The 24,335-nt window shown below is 51.2% G+C and overlaps 1 long non-coding RNA gene and 1 pseudogene across 1 annotated transcript; one reads left to right on the top strand and one right to left on the bottom strand.

Moving 5' to 3' along the window:
• Positions 1-879: 879 nt before the first annotated feature.
• LOC121101342 lies at positions 880-1,001 on the bottom strand (annotated as a pseudogene).
• Positions 1,002-7,315: 6,314 nt separating this feature from the next.
• Positions 7,316-21,602, top strand: LOC103657234. The gene is made up of 3 exons (XR_566791.2): positions 7,316-7,894; positions 17,904-18,055; positions 19,859-21,602. It is a non-coding gene; the product is annotated as an uncharacterized LOC103657234 (long non-coding RNA).
• The last annotated feature ends 2,733 nt before the right edge of the window (positions 21,603-24,335 follow it).

Raw genomic sequence — 24,335 nt, 5'->3', positions numbered from 1 at the left:
ATGTTGATTGTTGTTTCCTGAACTAACCTGTATTATTTGATGAGTTAAATAAAATGCCTAAATCCAATGTCTGCTATTCCCACCCTTTGCATCTGAATTATTTATCTTAATTTCATTCCCTTTCTAAATAAAGGGGAGTTCTAAATCCTCAGTACTTTGCTACAATTTCTGTACTGTGAATATAGCTAGGGTCATTTTTTGTTTTAATGAGAGAACTTAAAAGGATCATGGTCAAGGTTGCTTTTGAATACCAGTTTTCCCCCCCTTCTTGTCTAATTGCCCCAGGGATGGCTTTGCAGGGTGACCACAAACCTGGATATGAGCTCTGGTTCTCTCATTGGTGAGTTGAAATAATCTACTCATCTCCTCACTGAGCCTCTGCTTCCTTGACTGTAAAGCAGGGAAAATATCACCCACCCCGAGGACTGATATGAAGATTCGATTAGGTAACCCATGGAAAGCACCACCGGGCATATGATAAGCCATTACCATCCCCCTCATCTTGATAAAATGGGCTGCTCTGTAACATTGTGGTGGACAAATATTGAGGGTGGGGAGTTTGGGGTATTTTTGTTTTCTTTTCTTTAAAGATTGTTCATGATTATGGCCTTAAAATTCCTCAGGAAAGCCTTATATTAATAATAGCGAAAGGAAGATATTGACGTCTTCATTCATTAAAAAAAATTCATTTAAAAAAATGTTTTCTAATTGGGTTTTAACACTGAATATCAGACATGGCCCCAGGGATTGGAAAACAGCACTGAACCACAAACCAGAGTTCTCAGGCCAGTGAGGAGTTACCTGGCAGTTACCTGCCATAGGAATTGAGTCACAGAGCCACCTGGACAGCAAAGGAAGCCTCTGTTGGTTGGACTGATATGAGCCTCTTCAGTGCCAAGGGTATGCCATCCTGGAAGACCCAGTTGGGAACAGTTTTCAATTAGCAATAATCACGCCTCGGATAAACGTCATTGGCTATGATGCTGGCACCGCACAAAGCTGGAAGACACACTTGAAACACACGAAGTACTGATTGCAAATGAATGAATGAATGAATGAATGAAGGCAACTTCTATCACTCCAGGTAACCTGCTCAATCAGGATTTCACCACCAGGAAGTTCCCTGTGAAGTGGTCATTTGTTCCCAGGTGGGGGCAGAGACGCCGTGGACCCTCGTGCTGGACCAGGGGTAGGGGCACCGAGCCGGCTGCCACACCTACTCCTCACACAGCAGGTGCTTCTCCGTGTTTCTGGGCGGGCCACCTGCCATGGTCTTCTTCAGGAGTCTCCTTTTACCCGTCTAATCTGGTCACCCAGACACTCCCCCATCTTACGAGGCTGCCGAGCCGCTGCCCGAGGCCTGCCTCGTTTGGATGCGCGGCACAGTGAATCCGTACCCACCGAGCCTCCGGCGCCGATATTTCAAAACCTACAGTACACTAAACGTGAAACTTTTGTTCAAATTTCAAGGATTTTGATAGCCCGAGTGAATAGACACTGCCTATTGATTTTTCCCTTACAATGACTCTTGGATAACCTATTTTCTCATTTATTTTTAAAGACAGCTCATGAGATTTCATAGCAATTCTGCCCAACCTCCGAATATCAAAATCCCTCCTTGACCCTGAAAATTGTAATTCTGCTATAGATCACAGCTGCTGAATATTACCTTTTACTAAGCTGGTTAAATAAAATATGTCCAAATCACTAGATCCCACAAGCCGTGGCCTGCAAGTGTAATGATCCGGGGGCCGAGATTTCCACCGCCGCACGCCCGCCAGCCCAGCGCTCTCGCCGGCCAGCCGACACCAAAGTGTGGGAATCGAGAATATCGGCTCGGGTTTAAAAGTGAAGGAGGAGGAGAGGGGAAGGATAGCTCTTCTGGTCTTCAATGATTTTCTTGTAAAACTTTTACAAGGGCGAGTTGGGCTGTTTGATGTGTTCTAGACAATCAAATGCCCTCTGAGTCTGTGGCAGAGTGGCTGGGGTTTTCTCCCCAGCAGAGAAGGGGGCATATTTGATGTAGGGCAAGTTCAAAACCTCCAATGCCTTTCACACTGGCAGGTCAGGTGACACTCACGAGGTGGGGAGATACAACACGGGAAACATGAAAAGGACCGGGGACCTGGGAAGTCTCATTCTGCCACCAGCTGGCCAGGGCTCTTGCTTTGGCTGGAGAGGGGCCCTGTGGAATTTAGACCACGGGGGCCTGGATCCTGCCTGAGCCCCATCACCTGCGTGCACTCAGGCTCTCACCTGCGCTTCATTCACTTTAGCCAGAAGGCCCCACGGATCTCCCAGCCTGCCAAGCAGCCCGGAGCCTCTGTCCTCCCAGACTGGCTTTTTCGCTTTCTCAGAAGAATGAAGGACAGCACTGACCCAGGTTGGTTCCAGGGGAGTTTTAAATATTTCAAAGCCAACACTTAGATCAGAAGTCATAACCTCTGGCTTGCAGATTGTCCTCTCGCCTTACGTGGGCAGCCCCCAAGTCCAATATGGTAATGCCTCCCGGAGCAGCTCACTCATTACAGGTGAACAGAGTCTGAAATAGCACTGACTCAGCAGAAATGGGGCGTCTCCCAGCAGTGGCCATTGGAAGCCACTTGAAATGCAGGAGACAAGAGGGCGTTCCTCAGGCCCATGGAGCTTTGCAGCAGCACTCCCCCTGCCCAGGCCCTCCTGGGACTGCGGGACCCACTCCCTCCCCTGCGGGGGGCGGGGGCAGCCTGGCTGTGGCAGGTGATGGTCCCCAGGAACAGAGGCACGAAACCTGCTGATGTCAGCGCCCGGTGAGTCAGAGTGAGCAGGAAATTGTCCACGAAAGAGAAATTAATAAATAGCAGTGCGTTCCCCCCCTCACCCCCAAATCAGGATCTGTCAGGAGGTCAAAAGAGCTAACAATGTTACTGTCCTCTAAGCATACCTGATGCCAGGGATGACAAGCTTGTGGCAGGAGGTCACCCCCTTCCTCCCAGGTTCCTGGCTGACATTGCTAATTGATCCTGGCTCTCTGTCATCCTCGGAATCCTCTTCAACCCTACGTTCCCGGCAGCCTCTGCTCATCAGTGAGCATTGATGCGGGGGAGACAAGCTATGTACCACCCGGCCCCCTGTGTCCCCACGCCCCACACACATCCTGTGCCTGCCACTCCCAATACCTGGAGGTCCTCCCAGTCCCACCCCTGGTAGTCTGCTTCTGCTCCTTCAAGATCCCACTCCCCACGGCCCAGTTCCCTTCCTTGCAAGTGAGGCCTGGCAAGGTTACTCCGGGTCGGGGTGGTGGGGTCGGGATTGAATAAGAGAACTGTGAGCTGTGAATCTGTTCACGCTGTGAACCTGGGCAGCGGTAAGTCCCCTGTACATAGAAGCAGTTGTCACAGTTCTCATCAGGTGACCCACCACGGACTGGCTCCACCCTCAAGGCCTCTGGTCTTTTCTTGAGACTCTTACCCATGGGGGCTCGTTCTGTGGGTTTACGCCGAGGGCCTGCTCTGTGCCAGCCACTGGGCTGGGAGTGCAAAGGGGAATGAGCAATTCATGGCCTGAAGGAGGAATTTAGAGCATCAGAGCAGTCACGAGATGAGGTCAGACAGGGAGGTCCAAATTCTGACTCCAAAGTAGACCCAGGGGCACCACCTCCAAGCCCTGAGCAGCTTGTAACTGGCTGCAAGCCAGGAGCCCTCCCTGGGGCAGAGGCGGGGCCCTGGTGGAGCAGAGCCCCCTCCCCCAAGGGGGGAGGGGGCACTGGGGGGAGGGGGCTATGCCACCTGCCTCCAGGGAGAAGGCAAGCTTCGGGGCAATCCATGTTAGCTCTTGTTACCACCTCTCCATTCTCTTCCATTGCCCCCTCTTGACAACAAGATTCTCTGCTGACAACAAGATATGGTTGGCATGTAGCTGGGGATTTAAAACCAGGAGAGCTTCTCCCTCCCTTCAAGCTGGAAGCTCGCTCCCTGGCTCTCTGAGGCCTCTCGAGGCTGGGCGCTTGATGAGTGCCAGGAGACCAGCTCCCAAAACCGGAAGGGGCCTGCATTGTTGGACTAAAATAGCGAACGTGTAACATGAGTCTCTTCAGGGGCCCTCAGTGGGCTGGCCGCTTCCGGTGGGTGCTTGACACAGGCCAGCCGGTGGAAGCCAATGGGAGTGACCCTCACTGCACTTGAGAGAGCCCTTCTACCTACAGGACTGTTCTGTCCCTTCTGGATGAGTTCATCCCCTTGAAAATGGATCTGAGATATCCTTAGCCAAAAAAGTGACATGTCTAGGTCAGATAAACCAAACTTGTACACATGACACGTGTACTTCCTGAATGCCTTAATCTTCCCATCTGAGCTTACTTCCCCTGCGTGTCCCAGAACAAAAGACACCCCCACATCCAAAAGGACCCCTTCCCCATGGGTGGCAGCCACGCTCTCTCCCACGGGAGGCCGGAATGCAGGGTTCCGGGATGTCACTTCTCCCAGGTGGTGCCCAACGGATTGCTTGTCAACTTCCCAAATGTTTTCATCTCTGGAAGCAACAACGCACCAAGAGAAGCAGTTCTCAAAGAGGACTAAGAGGCTGGTTCGACCCTGGTCTTGGGTCAAGGTTGGTGGCCTGTCTGGGGGGCCTTTGAGCAGGCGTGCTGGGAGTTTTTTTAAAAGATTCCCCTGCAGTCCCTCTTAATGAAGCTGTTGTCCAAACCCCTCGGAGGGCCCATGTGCTCCGAAGTAGTAGCAAGTGTCCCATTACTGTAAATGGCCTTTTATTTTTAAACTAATGCTATATTTGGAAAGCAGTAATCCTGGGGAAATGATACTGGGACTAATGGGGAACATATTACCTTTCATGTGTTTTCTTCATGTTTAAGGTTTCTTTGTTATTATCTGAGTAGCAAGGCTCTGCGTACACTCTTGGGCAAAAAATCAAAATAAGCCTTAAAGCAATAATATTTTAATAAGCATCAAATGTCTTCAATGAGATAAAAGTATTAGATGATGTTTTGATAGTGGGCTTTAGTTAAAACCTCATTAAAAAAAAAGAAAATTTCTCAGATGTTGTGGGGTGGGGGAGCGGTGATGTATTTTTAAATTCAGGTGGAGAAAAAGGTCCGGTTCAGGTCAATTATGCTAATTAAATGCCACAAACGACTGGAATTGCCAGCAAATGGATGTTATTATTTGTTGCTTTCCGTGTTTTCCATTGATCAAAAGCAGCATCTACTGACACTTGAGCCTCGAGAAGCCGAAGCTGCAGCCTGAATCCTCATCGATGCTGGGGCGCCAATCCTGGCCCCGCACCCCTCTCCCCTCCTCGGGTGAGGCAGGGTGAGGCAGGCCAGGCTGTAGCCCCGTCGCTGAGACTCACATTAGCTCGGCCAATGAGTGTCTAGTCCTGTTCCCAGCACCAACTGGGAAGTGCTGAGGGGCCCAAGTTAAGAAACGAAACTGAGTCATTTCTTCACCCATGGCCAGGGAGCGAGCTCGAATCACGGGCTCTTTGGAACTGAAAGGAGCCTGGAGATCCTCCATTTGGTTTTATAAAATAAGGAAACTGAGGCTCGACAGGGGGAAGTGACCTGCCCAAGGCCACCCAGCACACTGACTGCTGAGCCAAGAATAGAACAGCCGTTTCCGGACTTTCGGTCCCGTGCCCACATGCTCCCTTCTCCAACGATATTACAAAACAGAACTTCACCTTTCCTCCCCTCTCTCCTCACAGCCAGCACCACCCCTCCCCCCTCCCCTGCAGCTTTCTCTCGTACTTTCACATCAAATCTTGGTTGGATGACATCAGCACAAATCAGCAGGACTTCAGGCTTGGAATCGGGCCAGGCGGAGCATGACTTGGGTCTGTCTTTTCCCTTGGTTGATCTAAAATGTAGTCAAATTTCAGTTGCAAAATGAAATGCACTTGACTTTGGATAGAAGGGACATCCAAAGGGTGGTGGGGACCAGTGGTTTCAGGCCAATACAGGGACTCCACCATCCTGGCTTTATCCATACTCCAAGCTGCGGTTCTCTGTCATTGCTGCTTCCAGGGGAATGACGGTCTCAGAAAAAATTTGCTGCTGGGGGAGTCCAAGAGATCAAGAATCTGGGGGGAGAGGGTGGAAGGTTTAAACAGGGACAATTACGGATGTCAAAAACACAGCACTGTCACGCATTTGCTGGCCTACTGAGCTGGGCCCTGGAGGCCACAACTCTGTCGACTCCCTGAGAGTCGGTGAGAGGAGCCCGCCCTGTACTTTCTAACTCAGAGCCCCAGCCATCATGGAGAGAGTGCCACCCCAGGCCTCCAACACCCGGGGGTCCTGCTCCTCGCTCTGTTCCAGCCGTTGGACCCCAAGCAAGTTGCTCTCCTCTCTGGGTCTCAGTTTGCGGATATGCAAAATGGGAGGGCTGGCCTGCAAGGCTGTGAGCAGAACGGCTCCCCAGGAGCAGCCACTGGTCTTGGGGACACAAGTCAAGCAGCCCTGTCACAGCCACATCCTGGAGACGGGTAGATAATTCACAGCCACAGATAATCCTGAAGTCACATTTGGGGGCTTTGCAGGGGCTTATAGAGTTTGGGTTTTTTCTTTGAAGTACTAGGGTCAGAACAGCCATTTGAATTCGGGCTGTCTCAGGGTCATCAAGAAATAAAACTATGTGACAGTGGCAGTAGAGAAGGCACGTGGGGCAAGGGGTTTCAGGGAGGTCCCAGCCCAGGCCAGGACCAGGTCTGAGGCTGAAGTCACACCGCATGAAGGGACCGAGTCAGTGCCACGCTGAGGCTCGATGCGTAGTTAAGCAACCTGGCCGTGGCACTGAGTGCTACTTCCTCTGCGCAGGGCTCTTTGGCTCTTCCCGTGGCCACAGGACCAGCCCTGCCCTGGGCTGGACGAACCCAAGAAAGCCGGGCAAAGCCTCCGAAACCAGAACCCCTCCTTGCCCTGCCCATTCTCCTCCCAGCGAGGCCCACATAGGGGGAGCCAATCCCCAGGAAGGGACAAGCCTGGGGTCTTCCTAGGGTCAGAGCCAGAGCAGCTGAGGGAACCGGGAGCTGAGCCTCCTGCATAGACAGGCTGGGCCGGCACCAGGATAAGGTACCTGCTGGAGTCATTGACAAATAAAAAGAGCTTATAAATTGCAGAAGGTTATGTCATATATGTCGTAAAGATTACAACTGGGAATGAGCCCATAGCATAGATTTTCTTTCCTCAACTAATTTGTATCTAATGCATCCAGTATTTTGTTGACACCACGTGGAGACGCCCAACACATGGTAACACATTGGGGGGGGGACCCAGCAGCCCTTTGTGACCCCCACCAGGTGACAGCAGGTTGAAAGGAGCTTCCAGGGCAGGAGTGAGGGCACAGGAGGAACCGAGGGGCTGGAGGGACAGAGGACAAGCAGGCTTCTGACACCTGGCATCTCACGAGGCTTCCAGGCGTCAGGCAGAAGCACGTTCTCTAGCGGCGGGCAGATCTGGGTTAAATCCCAGCTTAGCTCCTCACTGGCCAGGGACTTCAGACAGATGCCTTAACCTCCCTGAGCCTCACTTCATGGACCGCGACTCGGGGATGATGGTTAATCTGACTTTGGAAGACTGTCACCAGAATTTGACAGGATCCGTGTGACCCTCAGTTACTTTGGGCACCTGCTGTTGGAAGTGCAGCACTTTCTCCCCGAGGGGCTGCCTGTTGAGTCACTGCCCAGCTCACCCCGAAGTGAGGGACCAGAGGCAGCCCCCGTAGTCACAGCCCGAGGCTGGCTCTGATGTCATCCTTTTCCTTGGTCACAGGCTGAAGCGCTCTCTCAGCACTCTGAAGGGTGGCCGTGGGAGAATGGAGCCAAAGATTCACTGATTGGTTCCCAAGGTATTTACTGAGCACCTACTATGACCCAGACACGGAGAACACGACAGACCAGGGTAAGTCAGTTCCCCAGGTGGGGCTTTCAGTCTGGTGGGGGGGGTAGAGAAGCCATAAACTGAAAGGCTCTGTTGCTTCAGACGGTGAGAAGTACCACAAAGGTAAGGAAGGGGGCAGCTGCTCAGGCTAGAGGCGGCGATGCTCCCCTGGGTCCCGAAGGATGTTGAGAACCGGGAAAGGAGTGGCAGGCAGGGGGAAAGGCGAGAGCAAAGCTCCCTCCCCGACCCACAACGGAGGTGAGAGAAACAGGGTCTGGGGAGGCTGGCAGAGAGCCTGGAGGAGCCAGGGGGAGGGGCTGGGGCCCCCAATACCGGTGGGACTGAATCTGTGGGCTGTAAACCTGCTGGGGGCCGGATCCCATTCTAAGAGAAAGGGGTAAGTAGTTTTGGAAGGCTTGAAGCCAGGGAATGAGGCCATCTGATTTATGTCTGGAAGGCTCGCCGGCTGGTGTGGGGGGGTGGATCACGCAAGCGACAGACGTGGAACCGGCGATCAGGCAGGCCCGGCTGAGGGAGGTCAGGCCTCTTATTTGACTTCCTTGGACCTCAGTTTCCTCACCGGTAGGCTAGGCTGCTGTGAGGATTAGGTGTGCAGAGAATGAATATACAAAGGCACAATGACCGCAAGTAAGAGGAGAACTTCGACCCACAACCCGCAGCGCCCCCTTATCTGCCCCCAACAGCCCACACTGTAGGCGCGTCCCCGAGTGGAGTCTGGTGCCTCAGTGGGGCGGGCTTCACCCCAGGACTTTCCCGGGGGAAGGTAAGACAAGCTGGGGGACCGCAGGACCAGAGCTGGGAGCATCTCCCCACCTAGACAGCCCCCTCTGGGGAGGCGAGTGTCGTTTCCCTACGGGCTGACGGGCTGGGTGACTGTCCACATGAGGTGCCGTTCACACAAACCTAGGAGCGCTAGACTGGGCGTATTCTGGAAAATAACCCACTTGCCGTTCATTCACACTGAGAAGAAAGCAACGGAGAGGCTTAGTGGTTATATTTTAATAGAGGCAAAGCGCTAAGTCCAGAGAACCCCCAATAATGTGAGCTTTCAGCCGGAAGCTCCTTGGGTCAAAGGAAGTGGTGCTAGATTCAGAGAAGAGGGGCCTCTGAAGCCACACCACGAAGACGGACGCCACAATGGGCACTGGCCATGTAGCCATCTGCCATCAGAGCCCATTAGAGGACCCCTTTAGCTGCCAGAGGTCGGGGGAAAGTGGGCATCTGGCCTCTCCAGATGCCCCGAGCAGATCATGAATCCAGAGCTGGCAACTTAAAATAGAAAGTGGGTGAAGAATTCATTCTCAAAGTACCCATGGCAGCCCCAGCCCCGTTCAGAGGCAGCAGCCTGAGCAGGGATCCAGCATCCAGGGCCAGGCCAGTGGTGGGAGCTCACGCACCCAGGATCTGGCCACACGCCTGGGGGCAGTGGCTGTTCGGGGCATCGTTGCCCAAGCGGAGTTCTGCTGCCTTCGTGGTCTTCCAAAAAGTTCTTCCTCTGCTCAGGCAGGGGCTGGCTAGCAGGAATCCAATCTGATACAGCCACAACCCCAAAGCCAATGGAGGCCCGAGGATGATTACAATAGGAAAACACCATAGTTCAATTTGATTCCGTGACACATTTTCCAACAGTCGGATACAGAAGGATACAGAAACAGGAATTTCTTTAAGATGAGCTGCCTGTTGACAGATGGAAACATGATAGGGTTTCCGTGGTCGGGTTAGGATGAGGGCAATGTGGTTTTGTGCCCTTGTGCTGTTGTGACACCTGTCCCGTGCTGCCTGCCCCTCCCCCCAGGCCGAGTAGAAAACTCCACTCACCTTGGCTTCCCTTTCCAGCCAGGCGCTTACTGCCTCACATCAAAGTGGCCAGCCTGTTACAGGAGACATTTCAGCATGGCTCTGCCTTACTCGCAAACTCTCGTGAGTCCCTGTGTTTGAGACCCTGGGGGCCAAGGACGAGAATTGGTCCGTGTCAGCCGGCCCGGATTCTCCCCCCAGCTCACAGATGAACTGGCTCCTCTCTCGGCCTTAGTTTTTCCCATCAGTCAAATGAAGAGAGCCCATATGTTTCTGTAGAAAGGTCCTTCTGGCTCTAAATTCTATGATGCCATTATTCTGATTCTTTGGAACTCTCTCTCCCATCGCTTCCTTTTCTGCAGTCTGTGTAGGTGGACCACAGAAATCACAAAGAAAACAGGAAGGTTAAACTCAATAAGAATCTGACTTTCGTGTTTAGAAAGGCAGGGAAAGGCGATCAGGCTGCCAAGTTCTGTTCCTCGCCCTCAAGGTGTTAACAGTCTTGCAGTTGTCAGGGAGGGTTCCTCAGGAACACAGAAGCTACTCCAGGTATTCCAAGTAGGAAGGGTTTAACTGCAGGGAACTTGCATGGTTGCTGGAAGGGCCAGGGGAGCAGAGGGCAGGCCGTCAGCCACCAGAAGGCGGGTGATTGACCGGAGCTCCCTAGGACGCTGCAAAGGACCCAAAACTTCAGCAGTTGCTGCCACGACCATCCCAGCAGCCCGCGGCACCCTGGCATGCAACGCTCAACTCTGAGTTTTGCCCAGGGACCTAGCTGCATCCACCAGCCAGAGAAGGCCAGCAGTCCTCCACCTCCCAATTCTTGCAGGAATGCCTTATTGGCGGACTCTAACTTGAAGTTATACAGGGAAAAGGATTCTAAAGAAATGCAGTTCCAAGCTTCTCTTCTGACATGCAGGCTGTCAAAGTGTGTGGCCAGGATACCAGGGCACAAGAGACAAGGAGCTTGTTTTCACATCCACAAACTGGAGGAGCAAAGAAATTTCATCCGAAGAGCCAGATCATGATTAATTGGTGACGGCAGTCTGGAGTGCTGGGTTAGAAATAATTTTGAGGTTGTATCTCGGCTCAGCAGGGAAAGGTGCTATGATTGATTAGGAATGACTGTCACGGGTGTAGAAGGAAAGTGGAGAATCGTATTCAACAAATTTGCAATGGTGCTCTAAATTAATGATTGGGTGACTTTCTTTTTTTTAATTAATTCATTGTAGACACACAGAGAGAGAGAGAGACAGAGCGTGGTGGGGAGGGGCAGAGGGAGAGAGAGTCTTAAGCAGACTCCATGCTCAGCCCAGAGCCTGACACAGGGCTCAATCCCACAACCTTGAGATCGCCACCTGAGCTGAAACCAAGAGTCGGATGCTTGACCGAATGCGCTCCCCAGGCTTCCTGATGATTGGAAGACTTTCTAAAGTCACTGCCATTTTGTATTTGTTCCTCTTACCCTCCGTCGAATGTGTAAGTTATAACCATCTATGTGTGGAGGACACAGGAATTGGAAGAGCTGGTGAGGAGTAAGGAAGGGACACGGGGAACCTGTGGGGTGTCCAGCCTCCCCGAACAATGCTCAGCACAATCTATACGGTCAACTCCTCAAGGTCATCTCATGGTCAGCTCTTTCACCCCTACCTCTACTAACCTCTGCCCCCCACCTCACTTCATTTCCAAGTTTCTAGGTCTGTCTCTACTAGGTCTTACCACATCACCTAGGAGAAACTTTCCGTCTCTTCTCCAGTGAATTACTTCCCGTCTCTGCACCTTGGCTTCCTCATCGGCATATTCAGGACTTGGGTGAAATCTGTGGTTTGCCAGTGGTGTATTTAGGAGCCTAGGTGTTCAAGAGGAGGAAGAGGAATGCCAAGGCATGTGCTCTGGGAGGCACTCTACTTTTATCAGTTTTAGATATTGTGCTTTTGCTTAAGACGTCACTTGGGAAAAGGGGTGGGGGGCAGTCCTGCTGCTAGATAGACAGACAAATCAATAAAATGCTTGAGAACCCCTGCACAGGTCCTCCCTGAGTGTCATTTCCAGATGTAATATTCCCTGGTGCTGCTTGGTTTGTTTGCCTCTGCAAACACCAGCCCGTTTTCTCTCCCCACCTCCTTTTCTCTTTTCTTTCTCCATCCCTTCTCTGCCAAAGATAGGAATTGCAATGTCTCCATCTTAACTTCCAAACTTGGGCTGAACTTGAAACCAAACTTGAAGCCTGGTTCTTGTCATTAGGAGATGCTGTGAGGTCATGGAGAGGAGAGGAGAAGGGGAAAATAAAATCAATATGTCATTTCCCCCTTTTCCAAAAAATCGGGTGCTATTCTTTTTATAGCTGAAAAACACATTGAATTGTAGAAAATTTAGAACTCGACATCCTGGAATCGAGAGGTACTCTGGCTTTTCCCTTGCTATACATTGCAGTGCAGAATTTTGAGAAATGGGGGGCGCCTGGGTGGCACAGCGGTTAAGCGTCTGCCTTCAGCTCAGGGCTGGATCCCAGCGTGATGGGATCGAGCCCCACATCAGGCTCCTCCGCTGGGCGCCTGCTTCTTCCTCTCCCACTCCCCCTGCTTGTATTCCCTCTCTCGCTGGCTGTCTCTATATCTCTGTTGAATAAATAAATAAAATCTTTAAAAAAAAAAAGAATTTTGAGAAATGGGAACACGCTGTTTTGAGTTGTCATTGTTTTTAATGCCACCGCAATTACTATCTGTTTTTTCTATCGTTTTTTTTTAAGGCAGGAGGAACCATTCAAATAGATTTTTCTGCTCAAAATGTACTTTGGAGTTCCATCTTGGGGAATAAGAGCCTTTTTGTTCCTCTTCCCGCTGAAGTTTCACTTAGTTCCCACTAATACTAGCTCTACAAGAGTCTGAGTCAGCCAAAAAATATGTCCATTCAGGAAAATGACAAGTTCATTTTCATTATTCCCTGCTGGAGGCAAAGGGGCAGCTTTTCGGAGAGCCCTGGGTGACTTGTTTGAAGAATGGTGGGTAGATAGAGCCCACCATTCTGCCCCTGCTCTGTGGGGTCCTCCTGGGTCAGGGAGCTTAGCTTGAGAGGGAAGTGGCTGGAGCCCTGCCCACCCCACCAGCAGCCCCCGCCTGGCACCAGTGGGGTTCAGACCAGCCTAACACAGAACCCTTGCCTAAAGCCCTACTCTTCCAGCCCTGCGCAGAGAGCCCAGCTAGGCTAGGACTGAGCGTGCGCCCACCTCGCCCGCTGCCTGAGAGGCCGCGCCTTCTCCCATTGGTTGGTCCAGATTGGGTTCTGCAGCAGGAGGGGGCGGGGCTTGTGGTCCCCAAATGCTCTTGCCTCACCTACTCTCTGGGTCGCTGGTTCCCCCACCAATAAAGAGCCTGCCTGAATTTCACCAATGCCTGGCTCTGGAGAAGTGCTCTCAGAATTAACACGTGCTTCAGCCTCCCTCTTGCCAGAGGGCACAATGGCCTGCATTTAGGAGAAGGCGGGGCGGGGGGGGGGGGCTTTCTGAGAGCCCCTTGGAAACTGAGGGCTTGGGGGCAGGGCTTGGGGTCAGGACAGGAGGAGATGCCTCAGTACAGGAGGAGGGGAAGTCGGGGCATTTCCCTTCTCACCAGCTCCAGGTTCACCCAGCGTGGAGCTGCTCCCCAGAGGGGAGAAGTGGGGACCTTGGTGTCCTTTCTGGAGAAGAGTAGAGAGCATGAGGCAGAGCCTGGCATGAAGGGAACTTGTCTCAGGGGCAGGAAAGTTGACCCTCCCAAAATAAGCATATCATCTTCCACCCTGTTTTCCATTTACTTTGGGAGTCTTTCCCCAGACAGTAAAGCGTGCATGGTATTACCAGGGCTTTCCTGGTCTCCTCTTAAAACACAATTCCCCCTGAGAACCATAGTAAATCACATCTTCTAGAAATGGTTACCTCATTGGGGCGCCTGGGTGGCTCAGTACGTTGAGCATCCCACTCTTGATTTGGCTCAGGTCATGATCTCAGGGTCGTGAGATCGAGCCCTGCTTTGGGCTGGGCGCTCAGCACGGAGTCTATCTGGGATTTTCTCTCTACCCCTCTCCCTCTGCCCCTCTCCTGACTTGTTCTCTCCCCCACCTCCCTCAATTAATTAATTAATTGATCAATTCATTGTTTTTAAAAAGAAAGAAACGGACACCTTATTAACCCAGGGAAGTGACTCATTTTTGCCCAAGCAGGAGTGACAGAGGGTGGGCACAAGCACACATTATCGATACTAAAACGCTGACCGATAGGATTCTCCATAATGATGTCCAAAAGAACTAGTTTGTGCCATGTAATACCATGTGGCAATTGAGCTTGAAAAGTGGCTAGTGTGACTGAAGAAACAAATTCGTCATTTAAATTTAAAGCTAGGTTGGCTAGTGGCTACCGTATTGAACAGTGCTGTTCTAGAAAGTCTAATTAGGAAGAGACCCTAGATATTCTTTGGTTCAGGGGGTCTCACCAGTTGGCATATCTTATTGGGCTCTCTGGGAGGTATAGTTTGCAAAAGCCTATGCCTTATAATTTTATGTTTGAAAACAAAACAAATCCCTAGTTTTGCATAACACAACCCTTCAGGAAAGTTGGAGTTTTGTGTTTATCAAAAGGTAGCAAATTTTGCAGTATAGTCCCACCCTTTCATATGAGAGGCGCACCTTAGAGCCCAACCCCAATCTTCTTGGGTCCTTGTAGGTCCTGGTGGCTCACAGCCTTCCCTGGTGTCCTTTGTGGCCTTCTCATGTCCACCCCACCCCCTTCCATGCTACTGTGGTGGACAGAAGAATGGCCTTCTAAATCCTTGAAATCTGTGACTGTGTTAGCTTTCATGGTAAAAGTGATTCTGAAAGGGTGACTAAGTCAATAATCCCGAGATGGGGCTTATTCAGGATTATCTGGGTGGCCCAACGGAATGACGAGGGCCCCCACAAGAGGGAAGCAGGAAGCAGGTCCTTGTAAGAGTCAGTAGCAGGAGACGTGACAGTGGAACAAGAAGCCGGAGCGATGGGAGTCAGGGACCACAAGCTGAGAGCTGGCGGCTTCCAGGTGGTGAAAAAGGCAAGGAAGTAGATCCTCCCCTGAAGCCTGTGGAAGGAACGTGGCTCTGCCGATGCCTTGATTCAGACTTCAGACCTGCAAAACCGTAGGAAAACAAGTCTGTGTTGTAGGAAGCCACCAAGTATGTCATCATTGGTTCCAGCAGCAACAGGACACTGACACAGCGGCCATTTCAGGGGGCAGTTGCTGCTGTCAACAGGAACCACGAAATTGAAAGAAATGGATTATTTCCTCCAGATCTGCTTTGCTTCTTCTGTTCTACTGCTTACTGCCACTGAAGGGGGTCTCTCCTCCCTCCGGGTAGGTTTCTGACCCTTGTCTGGATCCTTCTGCAGTGGAGCAGCTCCTCGGTCCCTTGATGCTCCAGAGAGTTGGGCATCACCCCTGATTTCCCTTTGCCTTTCTCCCAAGAGGTCTCAGGCTATTCAGGCGGACCAGCTTTTCCAGGATTTGTCTTCATACCCCAGAGTTCCCTCTTAACCCCTAACTTTCCTGTTCTCTTCTTTATCATCTCTTCTCTCCATCCCCTCAAAAATCCCCCACAAGCAAAGACAGGAACTCAAGCCGCAGTGGAAATCAAAGTCCTGTTTCCAATCAGGAAACAGGAATGAGGAGAGTCTCCCTCTGGTCCCTGAGATGACAGGGGGTCACTCCACCTATCCCTGTGCTTATGGTATGAGCAGATCCCAGAAGCTGAATTCCATAGGCAGGCCCTACTTGCTGCCAAGAAAAAGGACTAGGTCCCAGGTCCCATCTCTGTGTCCTCAGGGAGCATCCTCCAAATGCTCCCAAGAATTTTCTCCCTAGCACAACACTCACCATTCACCAGGCCAGGAACCCACACCTCCAAATAAGATAACAGTTTTCCCTCGTACAAACCCCTGGCTTTATGTATACTCGTTTATTCATTCCACCATCGAACATTTCCCTAGAATTTCTTGGGTCCCAGACACTGTGCCTAGTTGCTGGAGAAACATATCTCCCAGCTGAGGCAGTGGAAGCCAAGTGCAAAGAACCCGTCTTGGATGTTTGGACAGATAACAGGTAATGCAGAAGAACCACACAGCTGAGCCCAGTCCAGATTGCTAAATCATAAGAAAATAAATTGATGTTGTCTGGGGCAACTGAGCTTTAGGGTAGTTTTTTACATAGCAATACATCACTGAAACATTCCCAGACCTCACCCCTACATAAGAATGGAAGGCTTGTTTTTCTCTTTCAGACTCTCCCTGATGTCTTGGCCCAGTTCTCTCAAGCCCTTGTCTGTCAGCTGCTGGTAGTTCTGTAACAGGCAGGGTATAATGTCACTGTGAGCACCTGCCCAACCAGTTCTTTGTGTGGCCAGGTGTAATTAATTAATCAGACATTTGTGAGCCCCAGACAAGGGGTGCCATTGATATTCAGGCTTCTCCTTTGGTGAGTAGCCCTTGGAGCTGGAGCCATTAAGCTTAGGCAAGGATGACTCTGGGGCCATCCCCACAGGCATAGAGCCCCACCTCATGCTGTCACTTACAGAATGTATGGTTGCCATGACAACAGGGCCAGTCATCCCCCAAATGCACAGGCCAAAGGATCTTTTCATACCCTTTATGCTCCAAGGGCCAGAAGACCTCAGCATTGCAAAGTGTGGGTGAGGCAGGGAAAAGCAGAAAGAATGATACTTCCATTTTCTCAGATTTCTCCCACATGAAAACGGCAGCACTCTGAGGACAGAGACCAAATGCATTTGTCTTGGATGAACAATGTAGAGGAGGTTAAGAATTTCACCAACACTTGTATGACTACAGATGGGCACAACAAGCCGTCTCGGGGCAGACTTGCTATTCAGGAATGAATCACACGAGGGGCATACAGAAGTCCAGTAGATAGCCACTCCCTGCCGGTCCTCAGAGGCTGTCCCTCCCCATATCACACCTCTTGGTATGCAGGGCTGGTTGCTGGGGGTAAAGTAGACAAATTTGCAAAAGAACAAAAGAACGTCCTGGGAAGAACCTCCTGGGTCTTTTTGAAGACCACCATTTCTCGGATCCCTCTGACGTATCTGGAGAGTCCTAGGTAAATTAGTGGACAGGAAGTATAGAAAAAGACACCCGGGCCCTGGAAAAGTCAACATGAAGAAAGAGAGAGTTGGGGCATTTGGGTAAATGACACTGATAAGACCTTGGACAAAGAGGGGGCCTCAAAGGAGACTTCTCATATATAGGGGGTGTCATGAGAAATCATTGAGAAACAAACAAGAAGTGACCATGTTCTCCATAAGCCGGAGAAGTATATCACAGTAGTTATAAAAAATCATACATTTACTGTGGATAAGGCCAATTGGACTATTACCTTATTCAATAAACAATTCGATTATTTAATTCAGTGAACATTCATTTATGAAGGCTTGGTGACCACAGCCCAGAGAGCAAATAAGAGAAGCAAAGAAGTGGTTGTGATATGATGTGATCAGTGCAGAAACAGAAGTATATACAGAGCCCAGACACTGCTCTGGGGGGGAAGGCAGTGACAATTTCTGGGGCTATCCAGGAAGGCTCCCAGAAGCAGGTGACCAGTGAGATGGATTTTGAAGGGTAAATGGGAGAGTTCACTAGGGCAAAGGGTGGGGGCTTATCTTCAGTGGTTGGCAGCCCATGGTTTGTGGATGGGTCCACTTGGCCCAGAGGTAGAGGAACGAAGCCAGCTTTCCACATTCCATTTCCAACAGACAGTTGTGTTGATTTGATGCTGGGTGGAGCTGAGCTCTCGGATTCATCATCAGCTTTGAAGATGACAGTACCCACTGGGGCCCTGGCATGAAGCAACCTTAGAAGTCACAAGCGCCTGCGAGATTGGCCAGTCACAGAAGTGGTATTTTTCTCTGAGTCTTTGTACATAGAAGGTACCAAGGAAGAACAAATAGAAAACAGCACATCCAAAGCTGGTCATCAGCAACCGTAACTGATAAGATTCCAAATGGTGGTGGTGCTAGCTTAGGGGCCCCCCACCTGCTGGAGAAATCTCTACATTGACTTCACACAAGGGCATTCATCCCCCAGCGTGGCTCTCTCTGCCTGAGCCCTGAGGCCGAGTTTTCAGTTCTGAAACCCCATTTGTGGAGACTGCCTCTCTAGAAAGCTGGTGCCCATGATAATCCCTTTCCTTACTCAACAGGGGGAAACAAACCGAACCTCCAGCACGTTGACCAACACAGGTCTTGAGTGGGAACTCAAGTCTCCTGGTCTACAGCTGGTCCTGCCTCCGAGAACCCACCTTTGACTATGGAGGGTCCTGTCTGGGTATCCATTGGTGGGGGCAGCCCTGAAGTAAGTATCACTCCTTTGAAAAGAGCAGATGTCAATCTTGTCACTTTAAATTAACTTTTGCTAAGAGGGACTGACAGAAACATGACGCTGGGTGAACTATATTTGACTGATATCCTGTCAAATATCGCACGGGGTTGTGATCCACAACTTCCCCCATCTGCTGCTCTGGTCTGAGTCACTGAATGCACAATAGCATCATTACCATATCTGGTTCGGGTTTCCCACCATCGGATCAGAGCACGTGAATGTGAAATGTGCCCACAGAGAAAGGAAGCCCTGCAGGGTGGGTGCGAGGGCAAGGGGATCCGTCAGTTCTTCCCTTGGGGAAAACCACTGTGGGAGGGGGCTGCCCAGGAAGGCGTCCCAGCCCTCGCCCAGGAAGGTGCGTATCCTGGAAACAAAGGAGGAAGGTGGAGGACCAGGAGTAAGGAGCAGGATTAAGATCACATAAACCTGCAGCCCTTAGAAACTGGCTTAATCCATTTTATAAAGAGTTGGGAGGGTTTTTCTCCCCGTGAATATAATACCTTGCACATCTGATCAGCTCTTTTCCCAGAACATTTCAAAGCTCTCTGCAAATACAGCAGAGTCTCCTTAGATTAGAGCATGGCCTATTATTACCTGGCTTTGGAGACACCCCAGGTCAGCGGGTCACCGGGGGCCCTCTGAAATAAGACAATTCCCTGCAACAAAAAGCCTGGTGTGATGTGGTTTGTCTAACTAGTGGTTTTCAAACTACGTGAGTCATGGGACCCTTTAAAAAAAACAAAACAAAAAAAACCACACAGCCTAAAGCTAAACTCCTAATTCAGAACAAAGTGGAGCTATTCTGGTTAAAGCAAAATTGGGATATGAGGGGGAGCAAAGATGGGTCACCATCCACTGAGCCCCAGGACTCCCCAGCCACAGTCCTGCCCCCACCCCCAAGCACAGGTAGGTTTTCTGTGAAGCTAATGGAACTTAAGTTTCTTCAGGGTACCCTCCAAGGCCTGGTACCTCATTTTATTTCACTCATTTTGTGTTGTTTTTATAATGAGGGGCCCCCAAATGATACGTTTCATATCAAACTGAGGGCAAAATAACTTGAGGTCCTTTGCTCAAAAACGATGAAGAATTTCAAGATGGCGGCAGCAGAGTGTTAAACCAGGCACAGGGCCCTCCTGAGCACCGTGGGGCCCTGTGTGCATGCCCTGGTGGCACGCCCATGAAGCCAGCCCTGACTCCATGCCCTACAAAACCTGCATCTGCCCTTTTCTCCAACTTTCTAAAGAAATGCCAGTAGTTTCAAAGGAGCCCTCACTTCCCTGAACATTTTCTTCCATCCTAGTGAGTCAGGCTTGTCAAGCTCGCAGCCTCGCAGGCCTGCGGGCCTGAGGCTCCTCCCGGATGCAGAGCTGGGCCTCCCTCATCTTGCTTTCCCGTAGAAGAAAGGCCTTACGATGAATGACTGCATTTGTAAACAGAAACTAGAGCAGACCAGAGAATCTGTTAACTATTCAGGGATTGGGACTGGAGCGGCATTTGGGGGAAGTTGTGGCTCAATCTTAAAACCCCCAGAGTATGGGACAGAATCGTTTCAGGGTGCTCCCTGAGGGCCTGGGCCTCATCCGCTCCTTGTCTAACTTCCCCCCGATCCTGGGCTGTGATGTTACTGAAAACATGTCTGCTGAATAAACACAGCCTCTGTCCCCACTAGACAGAGCACTCGTGGTGCTAGAACTCTTCTGCACTCACTGCAAGTGATAGACATTTGTCCGCTTCTTCCCCTGCTTAGAAGTTCTTCTTACTCCGTCTTTAATCCAGGCCCTATCTACATGCCAAATCCCTGCGGAAGCGTCCCCTTCGGGTAGCCCTGCGTTCCAGAGGAAAGAGGCTGCCCTATTTGGGAAGAAAGGAATGACTTTCTTGGAAGTTGAGGCTTGAGGCTGGACCAGCAGTTGGTGAGGGCACCTGCAGGGTCCACCCAGGAAACAGAAACCTCCGAGAGAAAGCAGGTGGGCTTGAATGCAGGAACTGGTTTTGCAGGAGATATAAGAGCTGAGAAGCCAGCCAGGGGACATTGAGACCATGTCGCGATGAACAGTATGGGAAACCAGCAGCGCTCTCGGTGGCCGGAGGGACAGGGGAGGGGGTGAGGGTAGCAGAGTGAGCCAGGGCGTCTGGGCAAAGCCGCATCCATAGGGGTCTGTCCAGAAGAGCTGGAGACATGGAAGAAAAAGACACCACCAGAGCCTATGTCCTCAGCAGAACCGGGTGGGGAGAAGGACGGTGGCCCTTCCTTACACCAGCCCCTCTCCCTCTGATGCCAGCCCAGCCCTGACCCAGGAGAAAGCGTGGGAGACCCAGCACCTCGGGGACAGCAGAGCAGAGGCAGGGTGTAGAGAGCACCAGGGATGAGTGAGCCCTGGACCATGCGTGGAGTACCGTGGAAATGCTGTTCGGGCAGAGACAGGAGGGGCATCCGTGCTCGAAAACCTCTGGGAACCTTTCCAGCCATGAGAGGGAAACTCGATAGGAACACTTTACTTTTCTCCACAATTCACATGATCACGGCCTTGGAAATCACGTTTTTCATGCTCGGTAAAATGACAGTAGAAAATCTTTCCATTGGATATGTAATGTCCCCCTGGGTTAATTTCTTTTTATAGCTTAGGAGAAACGTTGTGTTTTCTGACTTGCAGATTCACTTCCTTTTAGGGGACAATGAGAATTATATAACCCATCATGTTTCCCTTTTTGCCTTAGTGGCCAGGAAGCTCTGAACTAAATTTCAAACTTCCTAAATACAGGTTTTTAACTATATCTATCCTCTTCTGCACTTCCTGAAACCCACAATGTCTAATTTAACCCTCTTATTGATTAAATGTTTTACAAGACACCTCAATACTTTGAAGAAGCAGGAAACTCTGCCTCGGCTTCTATTTAAGAGGAGATGATCCCAACAGTTCCTGCCTCTAATTCTTCCTCACATTTGGTCCCTGTCTGTTCCCCTTCCCCCACAAAACTCCCTAGTGATTTGTCATTTTCCCACGTTGAGAAAGCCACAGGCCCTTCCCACTTCTCCATGGCGCTCTCTAACTCTTAAATTGTCACTATATGTCTTTCACTTCCCTGTACGCTGCCCTCGGTGGAGATTTCCTCTCCGGCAGGGCATGAGCCCTTCCCAGGCAGTGCCAGCATCACGGGGCTAAAGAGGAAGCCGAAAGCCTGGACGGAGAAGTGAGGACCAGCGAAGGTGGAGGGCTAGCGTGTGGACATGATGGTCAGCCCTCGGAGGCTTTGGGTCCCTGACCTGGTCTGAATCCAGCTCTGCCACTCACCTGCTGTGACCAGCGGACACCTGCTGTTCCTACTAGTTCACCAGCACAGGGGTCCTTCCCTTGCCTTTGGTAACAGCACCCCAATTTTTCCCTAGGGAGTACTCCTCTCCCGTTGCCTCCAGGCTGCATGGGATTGACTTTCAAAGTGGCATGTCTTTGGGGTGCCTGGGTGGCTCAGTCGGTTAGGAGTCTGCCTTTGGCTCAGGTCATGATTCCAGGGTCCTGGGATCGAGTCCTACATCAGGCTCCCTACTCAGCGGGGAGCCTGCTTCTCCCTCTCCCTCTGCTGTGCTCGCTCTCTCTCTGTCAAATAAATAAAATCTAAAAACAAAACAAAACAAAAAGTGGCATGTCCTATCTGCCCAAGATATGGTTAGGTGACCCGTCCAAACCCATGAGACTGTGTCTTCCAAGAGGGTCCATTTTGAGTGGGGTAATGACCTGGAGCTCCGACACCTTGCCTACAGTCCCCAGTGAGCTTGTCTATCGGCTCCTACCACCTCCAGCCCCAAAGCACCTCATCTTTCTCCCTCATGCCTGCACGCTTAGGTTTTCCTTGGGTTTTTAAGAATGAGTTTCTGTTGTTACAACCCTCAAACTCCAAGGGATGCAGGGCCCTGTTCTGGGAAAGTTACCTAAGCTCCTTGAGCTCCAGACTCTGCATCTATATAATGGAGATGCCGGCACACCCGTCACGGGGTGAGGGGTAACGTGCTTAGTCTGTCATGGGTGTTCCACAGAGGCGTCATCCCTCCTTCCCTGCCCGGCACAACAAATGACCTTCAAAAGGTGATGGAGGCTGCCCCCAGCCCACAGGCGGCCAGGGGCAAGCATCAGGGGTGGAGTCTCCTTAGACCTCGTGTTCGTCACCTCTCTGCTTTTCAGGGAATTCCTTGGGATCTCACCGAAGGATGAGCAATGGCTTGCCCATTTCAATGAGGGACAAGCAGAATTTCGAAAAAACTTATCATGAGGAATGAAGACATCCGATTCTCGAGCTGTGGCCTTTGCCAGAAGTCCCGGCCCAGGCTCCTACCCAGCAGTCCTGCTATGCTCGGTGGATTCCTCCGTCCAGAAACCTGCAGCCAGTCCATTTTCGGAGCATGTGCACCAGCAGACTTGGCTTTGAGGGGCCGGTTTCCCACGGTGACTCACTACTGGGGAGCACCGCAGATCCTTGGATCCTTCAGGAGGACTCAGTGAGCCTGGAGCTCAGGCGCAGCGCCTCCCTGGGTCCTTGTGGAACACTGAGCCGGTCTGCAGGGAGCACTGGCTCAGTGATAGAGTGGGAGCTAACTAGCGATGATTCCAAGCCCACGGCGGGCTCCACGGGGAACCCACTGGCTATTCCGAAGAGCTGGCCACGGAGTCTTCTTAAAATAATAACTTGCCATCACTGCTGTTTCTTGCTTCACATAAGGTAGAACTAAGTTCGTCAGCCTTGCTTTACAAACGCAGCATCAGGCCTAGCAATTGAGAAACTTGACCAAGGTCACGTGGCTATTTCAGGATAAAGAATCTCACCCAGGTCCAAGGCCCGGGAAGCCTGCGCTCTCCACCACTATGGTCTACTGCATCTCCCACACTCCCGGGGGAGGCCCACCAGGACCCCCACTCACGGTCACCAGGCGGCCACCAGCCACCCGGAGATCACGGAGAGTAAAGAGAACCAATTTCTGATTCCGCTGCTCAGTGGCCAAGTGGCTTTGGAAAGTGGCGTTTCCTCTCTGGTTCTCAATTCCCTGCTCTGCGGGGTGGAGTGCAGGACAGCTCCTGGGCCTCAGTGGAATGAGACCATCTACAAATTCTCCACACAAGCACCGTGACAGGCGCTGCGCTGTGGGCCTCCCGGGAGTCCTGCCAGGTCTTTTTCCCACGTCACCTTGGGCCTCACGATCTTCTTGCTGTGACTGGGAAGGAGTTGGAGAAGCTGGAGATGGGACGGGAAGCCCAGGCCTCGAACTCCCTGCCCCATCATCCCTGGCAGACCCAGTGACCACAGCATTTTCTCTGCCCTGTTCTGGCAAGCCGAGTGGCTCCCCTCACCCACCCCACGGCCACCTCCTCATTACAGAACAAAGGAACCTGGCTCTTTCTAATTGGCTTTCCATTAAAGAGAAAATAGACTACTGTTTCCACCTCATTATTTATGAGCCTTTCTGGAAGTGCATTTCCATGCACTCTGGGATTACTCACGCCCATTTTGCTTGGCCATATTTTATGATCTGTTTTATTTATTCAGGGCCTCTATTGGGTACTCACATCTGAAACCAATTAAAAACCAAGAAATAGGAAAAACCAAATAAACACCTGGAGATGTCCAAACCCAGTCCTTCTAAAGCCTGTGATTGGGAGACTGGCATGGCCATGCCAGTAGTCTAGGCCGTAGGAAATGGGGACTTTCTCCTAAGACATCAGGTGACAAGGCCACACAGATGGCAGTGCATACATTCAAAGACCTGTTGACAGAGCTTGGACTGATTTTCTGGTTCCTGGGCTCACCTGGGATCTCGCGATGCAGGGCAAAGGCATTGCGGATTCATTTGCGGACGCCCCTCTCTGCCCGGCATGTAGTAAAAACTCAAAAACTCTTTGTTCGGCCGTGGATTCATGACCGTCATGGAGAACCAGCTCTACGAATATGGGAATGGCTCCCCTTTTAAAGATCCTGCCTCCAGCTCCACCCTGAAAGGATTCTTAGGGGTAAACATGCTCCCTTTCTTTCTTTTCTTTCTTTCTTTTTTTTTTTTCTTTTTTTGGTGGGTAAAGAAACCTTTAATGAGGATTCAAGGTGCCCACGGAAGAGGCCACGGAGGACCAGCGCTCAGCTCCACCTCCTCCGGGGTCCATGGTTCCATGGAGGTTTTCAAGTCGGTGCTTCTGCTGCTGCTGTGAGGCTTATCTCGTCTGTGCCCCTCATGAGTGTCACCCTCGTGGGCAGCTCACAGCGGAAAAAGGGG

Source organism: Ursus maritimus, unplaced genomic scaffold, assembly GCF_017311325.1.
Source record: "Ursus maritimus isolate PB19 unplaced genomic scaffold, ASM1731132v1 scaffold_7, whole genome shotgun sequence".
In the NCBI taxonomy this organism is placed as follows: domain Eukaryota; kingdom Metazoa; phylum Chordata; class Mammalia; order Carnivora; family Ursidae; genus Ursus; species Ursus maritimus.
The sequence above is the reverse complement of the archived record's forward strand: the minus strand, read 5'-3'. Positions and strand labels throughout refer to the sequence as shown.